Source organism: Rattus norvegicus, chromosome 4 (genome assembly GCF_036323735.1).
Source record: "Rattus norvegicus strain BN/NHsdMcwi chromosome 4, GRCr8, whole genome shotgun sequence".
Lineage (NCBI taxonomy): Eukaryota > Metazoa > Chordata > Mammalia > Rodentia > Muridae > Rattus > Rattus norvegicus.
The window spans coordinates 130,235,014-130,250,606 of record NC_086022.1 but is presented as its reverse complement, the minus strand read 5'-3'; the positions used below and the strand labels follow the sequence as shown (position 1 = coordinate 130,250,606).

Sequence of the window (15,593 nt, the reverse complement as noted above, 5' to 3'; positions counted from 1 at the left end):
GGGGCTCTAATCAGTGAAAGTGATGTAAGAAAAGAGTGTGAAGTCTGAGAGATTAGAGGATGCTTTTCTTCTAGCCTTCAAAATAAGGGATGGGGCCATAGAGGATGGGGGCCATACGGTATGGAATATGGGAATCTTCTAGAAATCAGCCAAGACAGGAAAACACGTCACTCCTTGTAATCTCTGAGAATACTACCGTTCTGTTCACAAGTTGTTTTTTTTACCCTTTTGAGACTTGTGGTACATAGATATGGAAGAGAAATTCTCTGAACTATTCACTTTGCAGTTATCTCTAACAATACAAGTGGAAATGAAAGTCTGCACTCTTAACAGGAATAGGTTCATTGTGTTTGTGTGCAAATTGTCTACTTTGCCTATTTTATCCAGTGCATTAGAGAAAATAATTTTGGTTCCTGACTTATCATCTAATTCTCCAACTCCTTCAGTGTAAGGTTGACTGGTTTATGATTGTAGATTTCTCTTTGTTTCCTTTTTCTAGTAGCTAGCTAGAACGAATTCTTGACATTTCAAAAACGTTTTGCTTTAAAATATTAAGCCAAGAAGGTCTCATATCATCATCATCATTATTGTTATAAATAAATTACTGAATACGAAAAAATGTAAAAGCTTGGTAATTTAGTTAGTTCTGCTATTTAATTACTAAGCAGTGAAAGTAATTAAATTATTTTCACTTAATTCTAAGGCTATTTTAATACATTTACACCAGCACTGTTCAACGAAATAACCTGAGATAGGTTGCATGATGTCATGAGATCCTTTTGGAAGACAGTGTTTACCTCTTACACAGTCTTTGGACAGAAACAATACAGGCCTGTTCACAGCCAATTCCCCATACTCTGTGTGCTCAAATCCCTTACATGACCCTTAAGGAACCAAGTGTAGATGTTGTGCCCATTATTCATTTCTGATCCTCTGTTTGTTCTCATTTCGATTGAAAATATTAAGAGAACTCTATTAGAGCCTCTGTACTGGGTCTCACAGACATGAAATATAGGCTATTGCTTTTTCTTTATTGACACTTATCACTAATAAAGGCCAGATCTCAGAGGACCCTTCAAAGTCCCTTCATTTAAGGCTAACCAAAAAGGCTTTGTACACTGCTTTGTGCTCCTGGTGGTTCCCATGCTTCCAGCCACCCGCCCAGGAACTCTTTGGATCTGCAAATGAAACATACACACACACACACACACACACACACACACACACACACACACATACACACACACACACACACACATGGTTATTTTTAATATGTCATCTAGCTCAATAGTTGGGCACTTCTAATCCTCTGCCTGCTAACATAGGCTAAATTGGGGAAGTGACCCATAGCCACTTACCCAAAATCTCACATGGCTAGTTGGCTTTCTCTCCTGCAGCTCCTGTGTCCCATCTTTCTCCCCTGAGTCATGGTGATTCCCCACTCCCAGCATGTCCTAGCCCACAGAACTCTAAGGGTACCACCCCATATCTTTTAGCCCAGCCTTGGCAGCTGTCATCTTTATTGATCAATAAAAAACCAATTGGCTCAAGGACCCTTGGCATTTGGACATGCATATTTCTGATTGAGTCAAAGCATTAGAACCAACATTACCCCTCCATTTTACCATTTAGCTTTAGGAACAAAATAGTGAAAAGCAGCTTTGGAATGACAGTCTAACCTTCTCTCAGCTTCCTAATACGCGTTTGCCCAACTCACCCAATCTCTTCAAGATTCCACTTTCGTACCTGCCATGGGACAGAGGCAATGTTACAGTCATTTGTGATAAGATTTAAATGACATTCTACCTTCAGAGATTTGAGATAGTGCCAGCTGGAGGCAGTTGGTAGAGAACACTTAGTACCCATTCCCTATCTCTTAAATAGCTATTTGAGGACAAGATGTCTGATGATGTAACACCTTTGGATGACATCATCATCATTTGGTATGGAAGGGACTTTGGCTAGACCATAATCTATCATTCCCCATTTAGTTGTAAATTTGAGAAATAATACAAATATAAACTATAAACTTCCAAAAGTCAAGGCATAATTCATGTATCTTAATAAGTATTTTATTGTTAGCTAGAAAGGTCCTTCAAGCCATGGACCTAGCATTAGCATACTTGTGTTTGAGGCACCCTGATTCAGAATTTATGATCAAATAAAAGCCATACTTGTTGTTCCTTCAATGGTAGAAACAACTTTAAGTTTTCTGTGTATTAACATATCAGATCTTTAAGAAGCTCTGATATGTTCATGCACACACATACAAAGCAAAAGGGAAATGTAGGCAGAACTTTTCAAATGTGATTATCCAATGAAAGTACTTTATCACTAACTTCTGGTCTCATGGTATAAAACCATGTCTCCTCTACTAGTTTTCCTCTAGTTTTATACGGTTTTATTTTTAGTTTTTAGTTCTTAACTTAAAAAATGTTATTTGTATGAGTGATGTCTGCATGTGCATGTCTGTGCCATGTGTGTGCCTGATCTCTACAGAGGCCAAAAGAGGACACTGGCTTTATCATGTCAGTGCTGGAAAGCAAGCCCAGATCCTCTAGAAGTGTGATTAGTGCTAAGCCACCTCTCCACTCCCATATTCTATTATAAGAATATCAGAACATTGTTTATAAGGAACTCAGAACACACTTGGACTTAGTATCTCAAAGTCATTGCAAATATTTACAAAGTTTCAAATTTTAAATTATGTTTTTGGCATTGCTGGATCTAGGTTCAAGTGCCAAGTGCCACATGTGGGAAGTTAAGCAGATGACCATGTTGTAATGAGGCCTAAATACTGGCAGGAACCTTTCAATCATTTTAAAAGGAAAGGGACATAGGATAAAGAGTGAAATCAGGAAGTAGGTTCAAGATAAATGAAGCTCTAAAATGATGGGAGGACGGCATATGATGCACATAGTTTGTGCTCTGAAACCACAATAAAAGAAACATTTAAACCAGTGAAATTAGTTTTAGTGATAGGTTAAACATTGTACTAACAGTGTTTCATTGCAGCCTATGATTAGAATTCTTGAGATATTTTATATTTTTCTTCTTCTTCTTTTTTAAAATTAAGTTATGCCGACAAAAACGCTTATTTATTGTGATCAAATTCATGTTTACCATATACCTAGTCATGTTATATATAAGCATGTCATGGCTAAAGTGATCTAACTAACCTATATGCATTTTCTGATACTCTTAGGAACTTTTTTAATAGTGATAACTCTTGAAAATCTGACATCTCATCAATTTTTAAAACCTGAGGTATGTAACCAACTGTCATCACTGTTCTCCAGCATAGGTCTCTTACATTTGCGCTCCTTCCATGCAGGAGGAGCTGAGTTCTACATCTTCACCCAAAGGAAGCCAGGAGCAGACTGAACATTTCCAGGCAGCTAGGAGGAGGGTCTCCAAGCCCACCCCCACAGTGACACACTTCCTCCAACAAGGCCACACCTTCTAATAGTGCCTCTTCCTGGGCCAGTCATCTGTAAACCATCACATTCCACTCCCTGGCTTCCATAGGCTTGTTTAAACACATGAATCTATGGAGGCCATACCTAAACTTAGCATAATTAAAACAGTACATTTAGTTCAACTTCCAAAGTCCCCATAGTCTATAGCAGTATCAACAATGTTAAAAGTCCAAAGTCTCTTCCAAGATCCATCTAATCACTTATCTGTAACCCCTGAATTAAGACAGGCAACAGGCTAAGCAAACTTCAGACTCAGTCATCTCCATGTCTGATGTCAAGCGGTCTTCAGATATTCAGCTCCTTCTTCACCTTTGTTGAGTACAACAAATTTCTTTCTCCTGAGCTGGTTCCACTCCCTGTCACCAGCTTTCGTCAGCAGACAGCCCATGACTCTGGCATCTTTAACATCTTGGGTCTCCAAGGCAGCTTCCATGTTGGAGTTTGTTTCAATGTCTGGGATCCACACATGATCCTCCAAAGGGCTGGCTTCACTTCCCCAGCTCTGCCCCCTGTAGCAGTATAACTTCAGGTTGATCCACACTATACCGTTGCTGTAGCTCTTGGTGACCATCCCATGGTACTGGTGTCTCCAATACACTGGGATCTTCCACTGCATCTAAGCTTCACCAATAGCCTCTCCTAGGCTTTCTTCATGGTGCCAAGCCTCAACTCCTTTGCCTGACCCCTTCAGCTCTGGGCCATCAATTGCAAATGAGGATGCACCTTCACCAGTGGCCTTCCATGGCCTTCACAATGCCCAGCCTCAGCTGCTCTTCATGACCCGTCACGGAACACAGCTCTCAAAAAACACTTCCCAGAAGATTTTACCTCAGTGATGCTGATCTCTTTCTTAGCTCCAGCTATGAAATTGTCCCTGTAGTCTCCTTCTCCTCTTGAATATAAAACCAGAGACACATGGCTGACACTGCTGAGTTCTGCTGCTCGCAGGAGCTGGAACATGGCCCCCGTTGTTCTATTATATTATCACTAGTTTCCTTTTTTCTAACTCCTTCACTGCCTAAGCTTGGCTGTCTGGATCTTGCTCTGTATATTGACCTTGAATTTAGAGATCTGTATGCCTGTCTCCTGGGATTAAAGGTTTGTACTTAGTTGCCTGGAGCTAACTTAGCTGGGTGGGATCTTGCCACGAGGACATTACTCCCTAATTCAGTTTAATATTCTTGAGCACAGGATTCAGCTTCATTTCACTTCTGGGTGTCCCTTTACTACTGAAACCATATATTTTGTGTTTTTCCTTTTTCAACTTCCCCTTTTTCATTAAAATGCTTAACCTTCATGAGACTTATCCAGAGAACAAAATCTATGATGGGCATTTCTCGGACTTCCTTTGTCAATTTAATTAATCTGAGTCTTTCCACCTTAGCCTCAGGCCGAATCTTCAGACCAGGGCAAAAAGCAGCCCCATTCTTCACCAAAATAGCACAAAAACAGTCTTTATAGCACATACCAAAACTCTTCTCCGCTGAAACCTCTTGGCCTACACAATTCAAATCACTCTCAGTAACAGAGACTTCCGCATTTCTACTAAGATACCCCATTAAGCCCCATTTAAAGCATTCCACTGCTTTCCAAATCGAAAGTCCCAAAATCCACATTCTTCCAAACGAAGGCATAGTCAGGCCTATCACAGCAATACCCCAGTCCCTGGTACCAACTTCTTTCTTAGTTAGGGTCTTATTGCTCTGAACAGATACCATGACCAATGTAAGTTTTATAAAGGACAACATTTAATTGGGACTGGCTTACAGGTTCAGAGGTTCAGTCCATTATCATCAAGGCAGGAGCATGGCAGCATCACAGCATCCAGGCAGGCATGGTGCAGGAGGAGCTGAGTTCTACATCTTCACCCAAAAGAAGCCAGGAACAGACTGAACAGCCCCAGGCAGCTAGGAGGAGGGTCTCCAATCCCTCACCCCACAGTGACACACTTCCTCCAACAAGGCCACACCTTTTAACAGTGCCACTCCCTGGGCCAAGCATGTGAAAACCATCACAAGAGTCTTAGGTCCATATTGGATCAGGTAATTGGTCTTCCTATTATTGAGAAGTCTGGGCTTATTCTATATTTTGATATAAGAGATTTTGGTCACCCTCTTACCAGATATGGATTATAAATGCATTCCCAAGTTACATTCATCATCCTTTCACTCTGTTGACTCTTGTCTTTGCTATCTAGATGCATAGAAGCTCTATGGTGGAAGATTACTATCAGAACAAGTTTCTGGAATACAGATTTTGTCTGATACTTGCAGAACATCTCTGTTTAGAATGTCTGTATGTCACACATTAACAGTTGACTACTGTGTTGAAAGAGCAAGATTTAGATACAACAAAACTTTGACTGAGATATATCAGTAGGTCCATTTATGGAAATTCATCTATAGAAATCACCACTGACTTCTTCAAGAGTTAAGAACTACCCGAATGCAGTATCTGTTGATTACATACAAGTTATTATTTACTCCATATTGCTGGTTTGGATTTCACAACAATTTCAAATGCACAAGGTGGAGAGGAATGCCAAGCCCAAGTTGGAGGCCTAGAATCCAGTCTTAGTATAAGTTATGTTCAAGGCTCATTTCCTCAGCTCTAAATCGTTGTATTTCCAAGAATTGTATTATTGGTGAACTCACAGAGAAAACAAAGAAACAAGAGGAGGAGTGACCATGTTGCTGAGTTAATATGGGTGAGGATATGGCATCTTTGTAAACTGTAATGCCAAAATTTCTTCATGAAATACCTCTAAGAAATTAGGCTTTACTTAAATCATGACATTGTTAAAACAAATGAATTTCAGAGTAACATAATTATTAAGTGTACTTAATTGTCTCTTTTTATTGAGTCAACAACATTATACCTTTAGTTCTACACAAGCAGTCAAAAGATAAAGGAGAGACTCATGAAGGAGATGGATTTATATTTCTAGCTGTGTAAAGTAGACATGAACTCACGGAAAGCTATTTTAACTATATCATAATGAATAATTATGTCAACATTTTGTGACAATAAGAGAGATCTGTTATCCTTTCTCAGGAGGCAGGGAATATTTAGGAATGAATTAATTAGTTGCATTAATTAGTACTTATTCTAAACTGGTTCATCACAAATATGAAGTTATCATTCATAAAAGAGTATCTAGTTATGTAGGTTGGAAAATGCTAGAAAACACTTACTGTTTTTCCACATCTGTGCATGATGGCTAGTGCTTGTGTCCCTAGCACACAGGAGATGAAGGCAGGGAGATTAACAGTTGGAAACTAACCCAAGCTATAAAGCAAGAGTCTCAGGCCAACGTGAGGTATGCAGTAAAACTCTGCATCAAAATAAAATTCATTTCTAGAAAACCAGACCATTGAATAAATTAAATTAGCCCTCATCAAGTATATTTTTTTTGGAAATTTTGAATAAATATAGATATATTGCACAGGGTTATTGGGTATGCAGTAACACACATGTACATAAAATATAATCAGATCACAGTGGTATATCTAACACTTCAGACACTTGTCATGTCTTTGACTCAATATTCTCTATATGCTTTCATAAGATTCAACTAACTGTTCTCAAAGAGTAGATTAATGAACTTTTAGAAACTTTCTTCAGGAAAATAAACATGGTGACACAAACCGATAATCCTAGTAAGAAGGGACGCTGAGGCAGGGAGATGGGGATTCAAAGCTAGCCTGGGCTACATAGTGATACTCTGGTAGAGGGAAGTAGAGAAGGGGTAGAGAGGAAGGATTAAAAGGAAGAGAAGGGAAGGGAGGAAAAAAAGGGAAGGGATGGGGAGAAAAGGGAAGGGGAAAGGAAGAGAAGGGGAAGAAAAGGGGAGGGGAGGGAAAGAAAGGGAAAGGGAAGGACAGGAGGGAGAGGGAAGAAGAGGGAATGGGAGAGGAGGGAAGGGAAGGGAATTGGGAGGGAATTTATTAAATTTTGTGTCCAGACAGGCCTGTGGCAGTAAGGGAGAAAAAAGTTTTATGTTTCTTATTTAAGGTAAAGCAGAGTTTACACTTGATTTAAGACAGCTGCAGTATATAATAAGATTCAATTTCAAAGAATAACAAGCAGGCAACGACACATTTAAAACCAAAATATATCTTTCCTTCTTTGGATTGGTTTGCTTAGAAGAATTTTTTTTCTGAACTAAAATATTTTTGCAGAACCTCAATATATAAAACAAACTAAAGCCATATTGTAGGAGCTTAAGATAAGTTATATTTGTTTCTTCTGATGCAAATCTAGCAATGAAAAGACAGCTTGGATCAATTAAAATATTTTAATTAACTGTAAGAAGAACACTACCTATGAGAGTCTCATATTCCTGTTTGCATTCTCATGCACATATTGCTATAAACATTAATATAGACAGTTCAGAATTAATGTTAATGAGCAATTCTGGGCAGAAATGATGATATTAAGTGACGTAATCCAATAGTAATGATGGTTTCCTTTTTTATTATTTATTCTCTGAAATTTTCACATATGTATGCAGTGTACTTTGACTGTATCCACCCCCACTCCCTCCCTCTATCTTTGTGCTACTTAAATATCCTGGCCTGTGACATCTCAATTCTCTTTGATGTGTAAGATCCAGCAACTTGAAGTAGCTACACACTGAAACTTGTTTTAAAGTTTAATCACCAGTAACATCAAGAATTTCTTCAGACTTTCTACTATAAAACTAAGAGTCACATGACCAAAAACTAATCAGGGCTTGCTTGCTTTCTTCCTTCCTTCCTTTTTTTCTTTCTTTCTTTCTTTCTTTCTTTCTTTCTTTCTTTCTTTCTTTCTTCCTTCCTTCCTTCCTTTCTTTCTTTCTTTCTTTCTTTCTTTCTTTCTCTTTTTCTTTTTCTTTTTTTGTTTTGTGTTATTTTTTTCATCTTTATTAAATTATTTCATATTTACATTTCAAATGTTATTCCCTTTCCTGGTTTCCAGACCAACATCCTCCTAACCCTTCCCCCTCCCCTTCTATATTGGTGTTCCCCTCCCCATCCTCCCCCCATTACCGCCCTCCCCCCAACAATCCCATTCACTGGTGGTCCAGCCTTGGCAGGACCAAGGGCTTCCCCTTCCACTGGTGCCCCTACTAGGCTATTCATTGCTACCTATGAATTTGGAGCCCAGGGTCAGTCCATGTATAGTCTTTGGGTATTGGCTTAGTCAAATCAGGGCTTTCTTAAAGGATCTAACTTCACTAGGAGATACTTTACAATATCTAGATCAAGCAGAGGAAAAATTATATCACAGAAAAATTCTAAGTTGTTAAAAAAAGAGTAAGTGTAGCATTGGTATATGTAAACATATACACAATAACAGGAACATACACCATATATGCACATACATACATAATGTATAAATACATATACACATGCATATATTAATAAAATATTCCAATACATAAAATATAATCAAATTGTCTGATTTGGGGAGGGTTAAAACTAAAACATGGGAGAATAGTAAATATTTGAGTTTTGAGAGGTATGATCTGAGTATAGTCACTCTAAGATTCTGTATTATTCATTCTGTTATGTGATAAAGGCAGCCATTAGTTTTACACATAATTAAGACAGGCATGTCTGTTATAACACCTTGGACCACAAGTAACACAGACATATTACTGACATCTACTAAAAGAGAATCTGAATGAAGGAAAAGAAAATCCTTCAACAGTCTAAAATAAATAAAGAAAAAAGAAACAAACTTGTCATAGATTAGGTGATGGCAATAAACACAACATAAATATACTACAAGGTGTGTGTGTGTGTGTGTGTGTGTGTGTGTGTGTGTGACTCTTGTGGTTATCAAAGATACATTGTTGTTGTACTTCTTTTTTAAATTTATTTATTTTATTTATAGGTTAGTACACTGTAGTTCTCTTCAGACCCTTCATAAGAGAGCGTCCCATAACAGATGGTTGTGAGCCACTATGTGGTTGCTGGGAATTGAACTCAGGACCTCTGGAAGAGCAGTCAGTGCTCTTAACCGCTGAGCCATCTTCCCAGCCCTGTTGTACTTTCAATAGTTAGTTTGAAGCCAACTTAGTTTGTGTAGGTACTTCAATGCTAATTTCAGCTATCTAGTGAGACCTTGCCAAAAAATATCCAAGGCGGGGTTGGAGAGATGACTCAATACTCAAGAGCATGGGCTGCTCTTCCAAAGGACCAGTGTTTAATTCCCAGCATGCACATGACAGTTCACAACTCTCTGGAATTTCAGGCGATTTGACACACTCCCACAGACATACCTGTAGGCAAAACACTAAGTGCCCATAAAATAAAAATAAATAAATTACTTAAAAAGGAAAGTGGTAAAATATTCGTTTGTAGGGACCTGGGTTCAATTCATAAGTCAGAAAATAAACATTATTTTAGGAGACACTTCTGTGAACTCAGGGAGATGTCAGTCAATTAAAAGATTAATAATAAAGAATGTGGATGAAGCAATAATACAGCATAAAATTGGCTTAAAAGCAATGAAACTTAGAAAAGAAAAGAGTGTTTTAATGCTAATTATGAGCAGCAAAATGCTAGCTACAACAGTAAGGCAACAAAAAGAGATCAAGGGGATACAAATTGTCAAAGAAGAATTAAAGGTATCACTATTTGCAGATGATATGATAGTATACATAAGTGACCCCAAAAATTCTACCAGAGAACTTCTGCAGCTGATAAACAACTTTAGCAAAGTGGCCATATGTAAAATTGACTCAAATAAATCAGGAGTCTTTCTTTATGCAAATGATAAGCAGGCTAAAAAAGAAATTAGGGAAACAATTCCATTCACAACAGCCACAGATAATCTAAAATATCTTGGGGTAACTTTAACCAAATAAATGAAAGACCTTTATGATAAGAACTTCAAGTCTCTCAAGAAAGAAATCGAAGATCTCAGATAATGGAGAGATCTCTCTCATGATCATGGATTGGCAGAATTAACATAGTAAAAATGGCCATCCTACCAAAGGCAATCTACAGATTCAATGCAATCCCCATCAAAATCCCAACACAACTCTTCAAAGACATGGAAAAAGCAATTCTCAAATTCATCTAGAAAGGCAAAAAACTCAGAATAGCAAAAATAATTCTTAACAATAAAAGAAAGGCAGGGGGAATCACCATCCCTGACCTCTAGCTCTACTACAGAGCAATAGTGATAAAAACTGCATGGCACTGGTACAGAGACAGACAGGTTGATCAATGAAATAGAATTGAAGACCCAGAAATAAAACCACACACTTACGTACACTTGACCTTTGACAAAGTTGCTAAAAATATACAATGGAAAAAAGAAAGCATCTTCAGTAAATGGTGCTGGTTTAACTGGATATCTGTTTATAGAAAAATGAAAATAGACTCACATTGGTCACCAAGAACAAAGCTCAAGTCCAAGTGGATCAAGGACCTCAACATAAAACCAGATACACTGAATCCAATAGAAGAGAAAGTGGGAAAGAGCCTTGAACTCATTAGCACAGGCAGAAATTTCCTAAACAGAACTCCAATGGCTCATGCTCTAAGATCAAGAATTGATAAATGGGAACTCAGGAAACTGGAAAGCTTCTGTATGGCAATGAACGTAGTCAATAAGACAAATTGGCATCCTCCAGATTAGGGAAAAAAACTTCACTAACCCCACATCTGATAGAGGGCTACAAACTAATATATAAACTCAAGAAGCTTACCACCAAAAAGCCAAACAACCAAATCAAAAAAAAAATGGGACATAAACTAAACTGAGAATTCACAATAGAGGAATCTCGAATGGCTGAGAAGCACATAAAAAAATGTTCAAAGTCCTTAGTGGTCAGAGAAATGCAAATCCAAACGACCCTGAGATTCCACCTTACACCGTCAGAGTGGCTAAGATCAAAACCTCTGGTGACAACACATGTTGGCAAGGATGTGGAGAAAGAGGAACACTCCTCTTTCACTGCTGGTGGGATTGCAAACTGGTACAACCACTCTGGAAATCAATTTGGAGGTTCCTCAGAAAACTGGAAATAGACCTACCTAAAGATTCAGAAATACCATTCTTGGTAATATACCCCAAAGATGTCCTACCGTGCCACAGGAGCACATATTCCACTATGTTCATAGTGGCCTTATTTGTGATAGCCAGAAGCTGGAAACAACCCTGATGCCCCATGACAGAAGAATGGAAACAGAAAATGTGGTTCATTTACATAATGGAATACTACCCAAGAATGAGGACATCCTGAGATTTGCAGGCAAATGGATGGAACTAGAAAATGTCATTCTGAGTGACGTAACTCAGAGCCAAAAGGACATGCATGGTATGTTCTCATTAATAAGTGGATATTAACAAAAAATTACAGAACACCTAAGATACAGTCCACAGAACTCAAAATGGTCAACAAGCTGAAGGGCCCAAGTGAAGATGCTTCAGACCCACTTGGGAGGGAAAAGAAAGCAACCACAAGAGGAGAGGGAAAGAGGCACTTCTAATCCTCTGCCTGCTATCATAGGCTAAATTGGGGAAGTGACCCATAGCCACTTACCCAAAATCTCACATGGCTAGTTGGCTTTCTCTCCTGCAGCTCCTGTGTCCCATCTTTCTCCCCTGAGTCATGGTGATTCCCCACTCCCAGCATGTCCTAGCCCACAGAACTCTAAGGGTACCACCCCATATCTTTTAGCCCAGCCTTGGCAGCTGTCATCTTTATTGATCAATAAAAAACCAATTGGCTCAAGGACCTACATGATCTGGTGTTGGGTGGGGGAAAGAACTGAAGCCCTAAGGGCCAGCAGAAAGAATGGAAACAGGTGACCTTGGGAAGAAGGAGGTTGGGAAGACCCTCTAGAATGTATCAGAGATCCGGGGAGTGAGAGATTCTCAGGACTCAAAGGAGGGAACCCTAGATGAAAGGCCCTACAGTGGGGAGAGGAAACTTATTGAACCCACCTCCAGCAGAAAGACAGGGCAACAAGTTTGGGATGGGGTTGCTATCCCACAGTCAAAACTCCGGCCCAAATTCTTCCTGTCTGAAAGACATGCAGGGATGGAAATGGCAAACAGCCTGAGGAAAAGAAGGTCCAGTGACAGGCCCAAAGTGGGTTACAGCTCAAGGGGAGGCCTCAAGACTTGATGCCATTACTGAAGCTATGGGGCATTCACAAAAAGGGACCTACCATGATTGCTTTCCAAGAGACCCAACAAGCAGCTGAAAGAGTCAGATGCAGATATGTGCATCCACCCAACCAACAGAAGCTGCTGACCCCTCTGGTTGAATTAGTGAGAAGCTGGAGGAAGCTAAGGAGGAGGTCAGCCCTGTAGGAGGACCAGCAGTCTCAATTAACTTGGACCCCTGAGATCTCATAGACACTGTATCACCAAACAGGCAGCATATACCAGCTGCGATGAGGCCTCCAACACATATGCAACAGAGGACTGCCGGGGTCTGATTTCAGTCAGAGAAGATGCACCTAACCCTCAAGAGACTGGGGAGCCCCAGGAAGTTTATAGGTCTGGTTGTGTGGGTGGCATGGGGATATCCTTGTGGAGATGGGAAGGAGGGGGAGTGCACAGTTGGGGAGGAGGTATGGTATGTGGAGCCCTCCCATTAATTAAAAACTGTGAAATAATGCATACCTTAAGCATAACTTCAAGGGAGTGAGGGGTTTGCCCAGTAGTTATAAGCACATGGCTGCCCTTCCAATGAACAGGGGTTCAATTCCCAGTACCCACGAGGTGTCTTAAAACTTCATGTAATTCCAGTCACAGGAGATCTGACACTTTATTCTGGCCTCTGTGGGCACTAGGCACATAATGCACAGACATACATGCAGGAAAAGCATCCATACATATAAAAGTAAAATAGATAAAAGGTTTTAAAAGCATAACACTGATACCCATAAAGTAGAAAATAGTCACAATTACAGTATGAAAGTAAGTTTACAAACACAGTGGGAGAATGATAGACCGTTTGCATGGGAGCAAAAGATGTGACTGAGCTTCAGAACCTTTGGATGACGTAATTGACAAGGTTGATATAATGTATGCGATCTCTATATAGCCTCTGACATTCTTTGTCTGTCTTCCCAGAGAAGTCATGGTAGAAGAAAGCACACCTTCCCATTTCCATGTATTTGTCTCCTCTTCTACTTAAATAGATGCCAGGAGTGGTGAGAAAGACACAATCGACTGTCATCAGATACATCTGGCTAGCACCCATTAGAAGACTGGGTACATGGTGCCCCAATTCCATGACAAATAGTCCAATTTCACATCCTAGGAGGCTGAAAGCAGTGGCTAAAACTATTCATAATGGGGCAAAGCCCATGTCGGTCACACAGACTCCTGAGACTGGTTATTCTGCTCCTAGGATAACCAGGCACCGAGGGACAGTATCAACTCTTTGTGGTTCGCCATTATTCCCTTTCTGGTTTTAGATAGGCAAGTGTGTCTGGATTTTAAGCAGGTGATGCTGAAGTTGTGCACAGCCCTGATTATCACCATGTTCACAACACTGAAATTGAGCACCAATGTTAGGGGAGGGCAGTTGTATTCTAAATCTATACCTAGGTATTCGTTAACCTGGCCCACAAGGGCAGGCAAGGAGTTGCACTGTGTCCAGAATTGATTCTCATGTTTTCTGAAAGTATACACTGCTTTCTATTAATTTGGATGTGGTTAAAGTCAGCTAAAAATAAAGTGAGGGTGCTGCATAGGTAGCAGAGGGTGGCCTTAACCGGCATCAGTGAGAGGGAAGGCCCTTGGTCCTGTGACGGCTTGATGCCCCAGTGCAGGGGAATGAGAGGGCAGTGAAGTGGAAGTGGATGGGTGGGTGGGTGGAGGAACCCCTTCACAGAAGCTGGGGGAGGGGGATGAGATAGGGGCTTTGCAGAGAGGAAACCGGGAAGGGGGCTAACATTTGAAATGTAAATAAATAAAATAACCAATAAAAAATGAGGGTGAAAAGCACTAGATTTTGACACAGAGCACAAGTAAGAATAGCTCCTATGATGGACTCGGGACGAAGAATAGTTCTACGATGGATATTTTCTATTAACATGTTTATTTCACCCATCACAGACACATCCCTAGTATCAAGTCTGTAACTACTCTAAAATATATATCAATAACCATGACAAAATGCATTGAAAGACCACAGTGCAGGCCCAGTGTGGTCGAATATAATGTACAGCAATGCACAGTCAACTTCTCCACTGAGGTTTGCTATGGTTTTATTAATTTGACGCTTACTTTTAATGTTCTTATCAAGGTCAGTACAAAATAGACACTGGAGACACCACAGTGATGAAACAGATAGGATTTTTAATGTTCAATATCCTTAGCAATGAGACAAATGAAAATCAAAACTGCTTTGAGGTTTCAAAGTCAGAATGGTTATATATATTTTTTATTGTTGTTTTTAGGAAACAACCAAGAAGTGAAAGTAAGGATGCTTACAGGGGATCGCTCCTTCACTCATGTTGGGATTGTAAACTGATACAACCACTATGAAATCAGTGCAGAGAATCCTCAAAAAGCTAAAAACAGATCTACCATACGACCCAGCTATACCACTCTTTGGCGTCTGCTCAAAGAACTCGACATCTTACTGCAAAGGTATTTAATCGGCTATGTTCATATAGATGCTCTCTTCACAATAGCTAGAACATACAAACAACCAAGCTGTCTCTGAACTGATGCGTGGATAATGAAAATATGGTATGTATTTGTAATGAAGTTATATTTAGCTGTAAAGAATAAGAAAATTACAAAAATTTAGGCCAATGGATAAAACTAAAATTATTATTCTGATTGGATTAACCCAGAAAGGCAAATCTGCATGTTATTTTGTATTTGTGGATTCTAGATTTGAATCTTATGACCTGAATACAAAGCCTGTGGTAACTGTAAAAACTAGGAGAGTAAAAAGGAAGCACTTGGGGAGGGAAGGAGGAAGAAGGAGCTCTAGAGAAGGAGGTAGCAGGACATGGGTACCACCAAGAGAAGTTGGGGGCAGGGGGAGAATGCAAGGGCAGTTTACCTGTGGAGAAGACAGAGAGTGATAAAAAGAAGAGGAGGCAGGGGAGATAAATATTTGGAGGATGTTTGGAAAAGGCA

At 39.7% G+C, this 15,593-nt stretch overlaps 1 long non-coding RNA gene across 8 annotated transcripts in view; it reads left to right on the top strand.

Annotated features, from left to right (window-relative positions):
* Nucleotides 1-15,593, top strand: part of LOC102549269 (uncharacterized) — a 155,279-nt gene that overhangs the window by 48,174 nt on the left and 91,512 nt on the right. For all 8 annotated transcript variants that reach the window (XR_010065888.1, XR_010065887.1, XR_010065891.1 and 5 more), the window contains exon 3: nucleotides 14,900-15,092. This is a non-coding gene — a long non-coding RNA (uncharacterized LOC102549269). The remainder of the gene's footprint in view (nucleotides 1-14,899; nucleotides 15,093-15,593) is intronic.